This window comes from Megalopta genalis, unplaced genomic scaffold (assembly GCF_051020955.1).
Source record: "Megalopta genalis isolate 19385.01 unplaced genomic scaffold, iyMegGena1_principal scaffold0069, whole genome shotgun sequence".
NCBI lineage: Eukaryota > Metazoa > Arthropoda > Insecta > Hymenoptera > Halictidae > Megalopta > Megalopta genalis.
In genome coordinates, this window is record NW_027476138.1 from 512,501 (window position 1) to 522,500 (window position 10,000).

Consider the following 10,000-nt stretch of genomic DNA (forward strand, 5'->3'; position numbering starts at 1 on the left):
AATAAATTCAGTCTTGATCGACTGAAGGGCCTCAGAAAGAAATTGACATATAAAGCTCTTGTTACACAGAAGATCGGTGTATGCCGCGAGCGTGGAACTGCCGTTGAGTCTCAACCTTCAACCTCCAGTGTCACTCAACATCACGACACAAGTCATCGACAGGCGGATTCGCCTACTCCTGTTCAGGAGCACTCTGCGTCGGCACAGCAACATCAGTGCCAATATATTGACGCTATCCGTAAGCTGATTGATCCGGCCGAAAGGGTGAAATCCCATGAAGCGGAGGAACTCGTAAGTCTTGCGAGAACGGTTCTTAATCGAGAACCAATAACACCGAGTGCTTGTTGTCGATGGCTTCAACGAGTCTTTCCGACGCCTTCTGCGAAAGTAAAGGAGCGGAGAACACCACTGCTCCGGCCACCTAAAGCTGCGCCTGCCGGGCCCGTGCCGAGGTGGAGACTGAGGAGAAGGGAGTATGCGGCCATGCAGGAACTCTGGAAGAGGGACATGTCTCGCGCGGCCAGGCTTGTACTGGATGGCCCGGTGCAGGCTCAAACACCAACCGTTGGCGAGATGGTGGAGTACTGGACACCTATGCTCACCAGTCCTTCTGTCCCCATTGAACACCTTCATCCAGTTCAGGAAAGGGATGACCTGCATTGGATCGCTGAGCCGGTTCGTGGCCATGAGATCCAGGCCAATGAGATCCCGCTCTCCTCGGCATCGGGTCTCGATAACATCTCGAGCAGGCAATGGAGGAGTGTGCCAGTAGTTCTAAGAACCTTATTTTATAATGTCATCCTTGCGGTAGGGGCATTTCCATCTGAGCTCCTCATCAGCAGGACGGTATTTATCCCTAAGAAGGACGGAAGCTCAACACCATCCGAGTTCCGTCCTATAAGTGTGGCTTCAGTCGTCGTTCGTCAGCTGCATAAAATCTTGGCGGTGAGATTGGCAAAAGCCGGTCTCATCGATGAGCGGCAACGAGGAGTACACGATGGCTGTGCTGAGAACGTGCTTGTACTATCAACTGCCCTTCGTGACGCACGGAGCTGCTTAAAGCAGCTTCACGTTGTGTCCTTAGATGTGGCCAAGGCGTTTGACAGCGTTAGTCACCATGCCATAACATCGGCACTAAGGGGATTGGGACTCCCGGAGCTCTTTGTGAGGTACATAACAGCGACGTACCGTAATAGCCGAACCGTGCTTCAGGTCCGTGGAGAGACATCGGATCCGATCCGGGTAGCGAGGGGTGTGCGGCAGGGCGATCCCTTGTCGTCCCTGCTATTCTCGATCGTCATGGACCGGGTGATAAGGGTGTTACCCGAGGAGGTCGGCTATGTTATCAGGGAGCAAAGGGTCAATATACTGGCGTATGCGGATGACCTGATCTTGTTCGCGTCCTCCGTTTCAGGAATGCAGGGCATGCTTCGAACGGCTGAGGAAGAGGCACGAAAGTACGGGTTGGAATTCAACTCCGATAAATGTCTGGCTATGTCCATCCAGATCGCTGGTAAAGAAAAGAAGTACAAGATACTCTCCGCCAGCAAATTTGAGGTCAACGGTCGGTCTATAAAACAACTGGGACCTACCGAGGGCTTCCGATATCTGGGCATTAAGATCTCGCCAATGGGTATTGAAAAACCTGGGGGCAAGCTAGACAGAGAGTTGGCCAATATCACCAAGGCGCCACTCAAGCCTCAACAGCGCCTCAAGATCTTGCGCTGTTTCCTCATTCCGCGTTTTTATCACCAGCTGGTTTTGACAAGATGCCCACTTAAAATCTTGAAGGCATTAGATAAACAGACGCGGCTGGCCGTTCGAAGGTGGTTGCGTCTGCCCAAAGATGTACCACTTGGGTATTTCCACGCCAGTTGCAAGGAGGGTGGACTTGGCATCCCCGCGTTTCGAACATCGATACCGGGTATGATGCACGCCAGGTTAACATCAATGGCGGGGTCCTCCTGTGCGGCTGCAAGAGATGCCTCCCAACATCCGGCAGTTGTGGCAGCGGTTCGACGGGCGGAGAGTGCTCTGACTATCCAAGGTCGGGCGCTCTTCCGGCCTGAGGATCGTGCCAAATACTGGGCATCTTTACTCCATCAGTCTAACGATGGAGGAGAATTGCGTGAGGCTGCTAAAGTCATCGATAGCAGCTCTTGGGTTGACGCCTGTTCTGCGGGGATCCCCGGCAGGGATTACGTGCAATATCACCATGTACGTATTAACGCCCTGCCCACCAGAGTAAGAACATCAAGAGGCCGTCGTGGGAATGGGGCTCCTGTGTTGTGTCGTGCTGGGTGCGCCGTAACGGAGACGGCGGCACACATAGTGCAGGGATGTCACCGGACTCATGGGGGTCGAATACTCAGACACGATGCCATATGCCGAATCGTAGCGTTTGGTCTGAGGCAAAGTGGGTGGAAGGTTAGGGAGAACCCGCATTATGTCCTGCAGTCGGGTCTGCAGAAGCCTGATTTGGTGGCCTTTAAGGATGGAGCTGTCAAGGTCATCGACAGCCAGGTCGTTAGCGGTGCGACATCGCTTAATGATGCACATACGAGGAAAGTCGCTAAATACGACACCCCGCTGTTAAGGCATCGCGTCGCCCAGGAATTTGGGGTTTTGGCGGAAGCTGTTAGAGTGACGTCGGTCACCATCTCCTGGCGCGGCGTGTGGGCATCGCTCTCGGCTGAATCGATCTCCGCACTAGGACTCAAAGGGCTCTTAAGATCAATAACTACGAGGGCCCTTCAGGGATCGCACACGAACTGGACAAGATGGAATAAGATGACAAACAACATCTGTCATCCGGGTAATAGGGAGGGCGTTGGGTGATCGCCCGATTCACGGCCACTGTAATGGGCAACCTGGGCCCCAACATCGCAAATTCGGCACCAGGAAATAAAGCCGTCCTCCGCCATAACATCTAGGCGTGAGAAGAGAGAGGTTTTTAGTGGGTATAAGGATTCCCACACTATCACGTCGAAGAATTCCGTGGTGTCTATAAAAGATTTTCCTCTCTATAAAAAAAAAAAAAAAAATAGCCAAATGCCTCGTCATCTAATTAGTGACGCGCATGAATGGATTAACGAGATTCCCATCTGTCCCTATCTACTGACTCCGCTCTCAACCGCCGTGGTGAACGGACGTGCGACAAGTCGCTCCGAAGTTAATCCGCGTCGTTTCGTAAACGGTAGTTTGAAAGTGACGAAAATTAAAAATTTTTTGTACCAACGTGCAGTGCTTTTTACCGACAACAACCTTGTGCAGTTCATTTACTAATTGTTTTAACGTTAAAAAAGTTATAAGCATAAACATTTACTTTAAATTGTTCGCGTCCGTAAATTTTGACTACCTGCGCCGTCCCGGATTACAAGGGTCGCCGGCCAGGTAACGGTACCGCTTAACGGTAAAAGTAACGGTTTCTCGGCCTGTAGTACATTCCTCCGCGAAAACTCCTTAGCAACCGTCCCTAGTTACGCGCAAATTTCTTGATACGTACATTATTTTTCACGTGTGAGTTTCCAAAAATCCGTAGAAAAAAATCCGTGTGCAACTCCTAGACGACCTGGACGCCAGCCCAGCAGCCAACCGCCAGCCGACAAACCCACCACCTCGCCAGCCGACCACAACAGACAGGATGGAAGCCGATACATCCGATACAGAGGGCTACATCAAAGTAAGTAAACGCAACAGAAAAAATAAACGTAGAATAGTCTCCGACGCAGAATTAGACTCTGACACCCCGCTAACCAACGTGCCCTCTCAAAAGCCCCCCAAAACCCGGAGAAAATCCGAAGCCCCTTCTCCGCCCCCGGTCACACCTGCCCCCAACAATCCGCAAAACAACAGCAGCAAGACGGCCGCCGTCACTCCCTCCCCCGATCTCACCGCGAACGAACTTCGCTTAAAATCCGAAAAGGTCTCAATGGCCTTATTGAACTTCTTAATGGACCAGGACAACGGTCTCTATCCCGAAGCATCGCAGTTTATCGCCAGTAAACTCGCGAAACTGCAAAGTATCCTTGGAGCGTCCCTCCTCCGCTGCAGTAACCTCGAGGGCCAAATCCACGCCATCACCTCCGAAAATAAAATGCAGCGCAAGACCCTCGAGACAGTCACTGAAAAGTGTCAAGTCTCGAAAGAACCCTCCCGACCCACCACCTACGCCGAAAGAGTCGGAGTCCGCTCCAAAACTGCGGCTCTTTCAAATTTAAAACAGAACCCTCCTAGCGCGATCACGATCCTTCCACAGGATCCCAAGGTCTTCGAATCCAGTGAGAAGACCAAGGAAGCAGTCCTGAAGCTCGTTTCCCCTTCCGAGAACAAATTGCAAATAAAGAGCATCAGGAGGATCCAGGGCAACGGGATCCTAGTCGAGTCCTCTAAAAATTCTGACCTAACCACCCTTCAAGGCAACGCGCAGTTGAAAGCTGCCGGCCTAATAGTAGGAGCCCCGCTAAAGAAAAATCCCAGAATAATATTGTACGACGTCCCGAAACTCGAGAGTGACGAAGCCACACTTAAGGCTATCGTCAACCAGAATCTCGACGGCCCCGAAAAATCTATTTCCCAACAGATCAAACTCGCATTTAAATCAGGCGACAAAAACAGAGATAGATGCAACTGGATTCTAGAAGTGTCTAAACAGGCCCGCGACATCCTCGTCAAGAAAGAGCGAGTCTACGTCGCATGGAATTGTTGCCGCGTCAACGATTACATCGCGGCGACCCGCTGTTACAAGTGCCACAGCTTCGGTCACACGACGAAATACTGCCGCGCCGAGAAAGACATTTGTGGTCATTGCGCCGAGCAAGACCACACTTTCAAAACATGCCCAAACAAGGCCAAACCGTCCTGCTGCCATAATTGCCAGAAAACCGGCAAACCCGCCACCCACTCTGTCACCCACAGCGAATGTCCGGCATACATCGCTGCTATAAATCAGGTCCTCGCTCGCACGGATTATGGTTTATAAACCTAACCACTCCCAATCCATGCCCACCCTTAAAATAGGCCAAGTATCCACTAGACGCAACACAAGTAGCACGCGAATCCTAAAAGTAGCACAAATAAACGCCGGAGGTTCTAAGACAGTAACTGACGAACTCAGACAGATAGCGACAAACAAAAAGATAGATATACTCTTGCTTCAGGAGCCCTACAGTAACGCGAACTCCATCCCAGGCTTCGGAATTACTACAAAAATCATAACCGACAAAAAACGCTTTTCAAAAATCTCTACCGCGGACAAAATTAAATCAGCAATAGTTATTTTCAACACCGAAATAGAAGCCCTTAAGATCGCACAAATAAGCAACACCCATTGCACATGCGTAGAAATCTGCACGAAAGACGACAGATTCTACATAATCAACGCGTATCTCCAATTTTGCGAAAACATAGACTCATACTTAGCCCACCTAGATAAAGCAATTACAACTCTCAAGGGGCATAAAATAATAATTAGCTTAGATTCAAACGCGAACTCCCCCCTCTGGTTCAGCAAACGCACAGATCCTCGAGGAGAGACAATGGAAGATTTCATCTCCCAACACAGACTCTTCGTAGTTAATAAGCCTTCCGCAACCTTCACATTCAACACACCTAGAGGAACTTCTAACATTGATCTCACTCTAGCGTGTGCAAACTCATTCGACAAAATCAGGTGTTGGTCGGTACATGACAGTACGACCACGAGCGACCACAGTCTAATAACCTATTCCATCCAACTATTCCACACTTCTAGCCGACCAGTCAGAACCAATAGGTTCAACGTTAAAAAAGCAGACTGGGACAAATTTCACCACTGTCTCTCCAACAAAACTACAAACGACCCGCCCCCCTTAGAAACCTCAACTCCAGAATCACTCGCCGCGAAAATAGAAAATAAAATCATAACAGCAGCAGAACAATCCATCCCGCAAAAAACACGCTTCCCGAAATCCGTCCCTTGGTGGACTCCGCAACTAAGCAAACTTAGAAAAGAGGTCACTGAGGCAAGACGTATCTATCAAAGAACAAAAACGAAATCGGTAAGGCAATCCTTAGGAGAGTCTTATCGAACCCTCCGAAATAAATATATATCAAAAATTAGATCCGCGAAACTCAAAAGCTGGAGAAACTTCGTCTCCAAGGAAGGAAACGAAAACGCATGGGGAATAACATACAAAATAGCAAACAAAAAACTAAAAGCAGACAAAGTATGCGAAAGTATACAAATACAAGGTGAACAAACAATCACACTACGCGACACAATAGACAAACTCTTAGCCCACCTAGTTCCAGACGATAACACGACCAACGAAACAAACAGACAAATTAACATCCGACTGGAGACGTCGTCACCTCCAGCCACGGAAAATTCTCCCCCATTCTTAAAAACAGACATAGCCACAATAGTAAAATCCCTTAAACCGAATAAAGCCCCCGGGCACGACCGACTAGAAAACGTAATCATTAAGCGGGCCTGGACTACCCTACATGGGGAAATCACAGAACTGTTTAATGATTGCCTAACCCACGGCGTATTCCCAAAACAATGGAAGCGTGCTCAGATTCGTGTGCTACTTAAAGGAAAAGAGAAAGAGGAGAGCGATCCTAAGTCCTATAGGCCGATCTCTCTCCTCCCAGTCCTCGGCAAAATTCTGGAAAAGCTTATGGCCAATAAGATCCACTGCCTTCTGCACAACCATGAGCTCACCTCTGATAGACAATTCGGATTCAAACCCGGAAGGTCAACAGAGGACGCCATGGTTGAATTAAGAAAACATGTAACTTACTCTCGGAACAAATATATGATAGGTCTGCTCTTCGACATCTCAGGAGCTTTCGATTCGGTATGGTGGCCCAGCATCCTCTGGAACCTAAAAAATAGAAATTGTCCGCAAAATATATACAAAGTTATTCAAAGTTACCTCTCTGACCGAACAGCAGAGATAGTCACCTCTAGCTTCATATCCCGCAAATCAGTAAACAAAGGTTGCCCTCAAGGTTCTATCCTGGGACCCATGTTCTGGAACTTAATATTCGACGAACTTCTAAATCGCCTAAATAGTCTAGGCCACAAAGTCATTGCTTACGCGGACGACCTAATAGTCCTCACTTCAGGAGACTCTAGATTACAGTTGGAAACAACTGCAAACTCCATCACAGCCACAATCTTAGAATGGTGTAGGGAACAAAAACTCCAAATTTCATCACAGAAATCAGAAATGATTCTGCTAAAAGGCTTTCTAGATATTAGAAGACCTCCCACAGTCAAGATCGGGAACAGCTCACTTAAAATGAAAAACTCCGTTAAATATCTCGGTGTCAAATTTGGCACAAGATTAAACATAACTCCTCACCTGCAACTAATATCAAATAAAAGCAAAATGATATTTCACGCTCTTGCTACAATTGCCAAAGCCAACTGGGGACTTAACCACAAGACCCTAGCTACTATTTACAACGGAGTCTTTGTTCCTATACTCACCTACGCCGCTGCTGCCTGGTCAGACAAGGTTAACAATTCACATCACATTAGACTCTTACACAAAACTCAAAGACATGCCCTTATCAGAGTTTCAAAATCATATAGAACAATCTCATACGATGCCCTAATGGTAATCACAGGCGCAATACCGATAGAACTACTCTTAGAGGAGAGAAGAGCAAAATACAATCTAAGCAGAAATCAAAATTTCAAAATCCGAAACTTAGAATTCACAACACTACAACCAACACCATCCATAGAAATAAAAAACAAACTGCAAAAAGACATCCGGGAGCAGACTCTCGATGCCTGGCAGGAAATTTGGACCAACTCAACAAAAGGCCAGATAACACATGAGTTTTTCGGGAACGTTCGCCAAAGACTTGAAGCAAACTGGGTGGTCCTAAACCACTACGTCGTACAACTTCTATCTGGTCACGGTAACATAAGGAACATATTAAAAAGCATGAAATCCTTAGAATCAGACATCTGCGATTGTGGGCGGGCGGACAATGTACATCACATTGTCTTCGACTGCCCACACCTACGCAAAGAAAGAGAAACCCTTATGGTAGCCGTCACCAGTACAGGCATAAACTGGCCTTGCCAGCTCAGAGAACTCGTTCTAGAAGACACATTCGGACACTTCACAAAATTCGCAATAGCAGTATTGAAATATAGAGAGAACATTACATTAGAAAACGTTAGTGGAACTTAGGATCAACCCAGACCCCGGTACAGCCGTCTAGACCACGCGGGCACTAACAACAGTTAGTGTGTCTAGACGTCTATAATCTCCACATGAGAAATCATGCGGACCCGCAAGAGACCGAGCCTCGCGCTGGTGACCCCGCCTCCTCGTGGCCCCCGCTGGAAACGTCGCGCTTTCAAGCCCATGGCTTGCCATGTACCTGCAAGCGCGACGGCTAAGCGGGTCACCTCCCACACGGGACGGTCTTCCCTCCGGATGAACCTTAAATGATGACGGAGGGGTTTTTCACAAGCACGACGCATGCATGCTCCAGATGCATGTGTACCCCCTTGTCCGTGGTTTCACTCACCCTAACACCGTCGGTATAGGCTAACCAAGCCTGGTACGACGAGCTAGCGCATCGCGCTCATTAAAGCTCATTCACAATAGATGTCCCTATCTACTGGTCTCCAAAGTCCAACCCCGCCTCCACGCGGCGGAGACCGGGCAACGCAAGTCTGTATTTGCGGCAAAAAAGGGCTATGGCACCCGCCCTGCCTAGTCCCATCCTTCCCCATCACAGATTCCACCCCATCACGGTTTTGTGGAGCTGAACGGCCGCGGTGCTTGCGTGAGGTGCTTGACACCCGCTACCGTAGCTGGCGAAGCTCCGCTACGCCAACAGCAACATGCCTATCTTCGCTAGACGGGCACCAACCATGTGCAGCCGCCTAGTTACGCCAATAGGCAAAGAATAACCAACATACGCCACCCTAGCACGCTGCATAATCATTGCTGACGTGTAGAAGAAAGGGGGCGAATACATGTGGCAGAGTGCCGTCACTGCGGAGGGCGGTGGCGGGCACCCGCTGCCGCGGTCAAGCGGCAAAGCAAAACCCTCCTAATAACCTTCTATACACAGTTGGAGTAGGTAGCACAGCCTACCCAACTCAAAACAAACTTGAAAACTCCTTACACGGACAAGGAGTCAAGACTGGGTCTTCCGTACCCAGCCTAATGAATGTTGAACGAAGGCGGCGATTTACCCACGTTCGGACCCCTCGTAGGTGTTCCGTCGGGGGGTAGGTATTAAAGTTTTTGTGTATGCCAACATGGCGAGGAAACATATCTGCGCCACCTCCGCGGTGGCCAGATTCGCAATAATTGTCCCTATCTACTGGCGGTGGCGGTCTGTGGCCACCCAGGGTTGAGAGGCGACCCCCGAACTAGTCCTCGCGTAGGTTGTTGCTACTACCGAGTCGATGGATGCGTCGACGATGAAGGCATTTTAGACCGTCAGTGCGTCGTACATGTAGTACTTCGCATAATGGCGAGGCCCGAGATTAAGCATGCGGGCTGTGGCGTGTTCATGTACAGCATTGAATATGCTGTACTACTCCTTAGCGGGGGACTGTTGTCACTTGTGGCTGCAGTCCCCCGCGTCACGTTATGCGGTTTTTCTGGTCTAACTGGAATGCCGCATTTTCGTTGTCTGAACACGCCACGAAGCAACACGCCGTCGGATTGAATGTTGCTGCTGAGTCGATAGGTGCATCGGCGATGAAGGCACTCGAGAGACCGTCAGTGCGTTGTACATGTAGTGCTTCGCATAATGACGAGGCCCGTGATTAAGCAAGCGGGCTGTGGCGTGTTCTTGTGCAGTATTGAACATGCTGCACTACTCCCATCCGGGGGACTGTTGTCACTTGTGGCTTCAGTCCCCCGCGTTACGTTATGCGGTTTTTCTGGTCTGACTGGAATGCCGCATTTTCGTTATCTGAACACGCCACAAAGCAACACGCCGACGGAGTGAATGCTGCCGAGTTGAC